Raw genomic sequence first — 1,900 nt, forward strand, 5'->3', positions numbered from 1 at the left:
TTTTCTTAAAAAGGGCACTTAAGATTCACATTGAATTGAGTTAAAACTTTTTGAAACTTGCATGATATATATGTATAGTTTGGAATATGGTTTTTGAGCTAAGAACACACAACCCGTTAGTTTTTGAGCTTAATTGCATGGTTACATTATTTAACCATGATTTTTATTCTTTTGTGTTTTCTTCTCTATGAATGCAATCTGTAGTTTGTTCCATTCTATATGTCCATTATTTAGTGTATATTTATGCATTTAGGTGATTGAGGCCATCATTTGATTATAGCTCACTTGTCCCAAATAGCCTACCATTTTATTTACCTTTGTTTGCCACTTTGAGCCTTTTTAACCCCCATTTGTTCTTTATATTACCGCATCACTAGTCTTAAGCGGAAAAACAATTAATTTCTGATGAATGGATAATTTATACCCTTTTTGGCATTGTTTTTACATAGTTTTTAGTATGTTTTAGTTAGTTTTTATTATATTTTTATTATTTTTTATTCAAAAATCACATTTCTAGACTTTACTATGAGTTTGTGTATTTTTCTGTGATTTCAGGTATTTTTTGGCTAAAATTGAGGGACCTGAGCAAAAATCTGATTCAGAGGTTGAAAAAAGACTACGGATGCTGTTGGATTCTGACCCTCCTGAACTCGAAGTAGATTTTCTGGAGCTACAGAAGCCCAACTGGTGCGATCTGAATTGCGTTCGAAAGTAGACATTCTGGGATTTCTAGCAATATATAATAGTCCATACTTTGCCCGAGATTTGATGGCCCAAACTGGCGTTCAAAGACAGCCTAAAACATCTTGGCGTAAAACGCCCAAACTGGCACCAGAATTGGAGTTAAACACCCAAACTGGCACCAAAGCTGGTGTTTAACTCCAAAAACAGTCTATGCATGTGTAAAGCTCAATGCTCAGCCCAAGCACACACCAAATGGGCCCCGGAAGTGGATTTTGCACTATCTGCACTTAGTTACTTATTTTCTGTAAACCTAAGTTACTAGTTTAGTATAAATAGCACTTTTTACTATTGTATTCATATCTCTGGACGTTTAGTCCTTAGACCGTTGTTCACGTTTGGGGGCTGGCCTCACGCCCATGCCTAGACCTTTTTCACTTATGTATTTTCTACGGTGGAGTTTCTACACCCCATAGATTAAGGTGTGGAGCTCTGCTGTTCTTCATGAATTAATGCAAGTACTATTATTTTTCTATTCAATTCACGCCTACTTCTTCTCCAAGATATACTCTCGTACTTAATTCAGTTAAGTCAGAATAAAGGGGTGACCCATGACAATCACCCAATCTTCGTTACTCGCTTAGCCAAGATCCGCGTGCCTGACAACCACAAAGTGGTCTACATGATGTTCAACGTAGTCATTGGACGACAGCTAGAGTATATTCTCTTGGATATCTAATACACGGACCGAGTCCGTGAGATTAGTATCTTCGTGGTATAGGCTGGAATAATTGGCAGCCATTCCTGGGATCCAAAAAGTCTAAACCTTGTCTGTGGTATTCCGAGTAAGATCTAGAAAGGGATGACTGTGACGAGCTTCAAACCTGCGAATGTTGGGCGCAGTGACAGTGTGCAAAAGGATCAATGGATCCTATTCCGACGCTAGTGGGAACCGATAGATGATTAGCCATGCGGTAGATGTACCTGGTATTTTTCATCCGAGACGAGAAATTCGACAGTTGATTAGCCGTGCAGAAACCGTAGAGGACCATTTTCACTAAGAGGATCTTACAGCTTGCCGTGGAAGGAAGTAACGCATGGTTGGAAGAAAGCAATAGGAAAGCAGAGATTCAGAAGCACAAAGCATCTCCAGACGCTTATCTGAAATTCCCACCAATGAATTACATAAGTAACTTTATTTTATTTTATGTTTTATTTA

This window comes from Arachis hypogaea, chromosome 15 (assembly GCF_003086295.3).
Source record: "Arachis hypogaea cultivar Tifrunner chromosome 15, arahy.Tifrunner.gnm2.J5K5, whole genome shotgun sequence".
Lineage (NCBI taxonomy): Eukaryota > Viridiplantae > Streptophyta > Magnoliopsida > Fabales > Fabaceae > Arachis > Arachis hypogaea.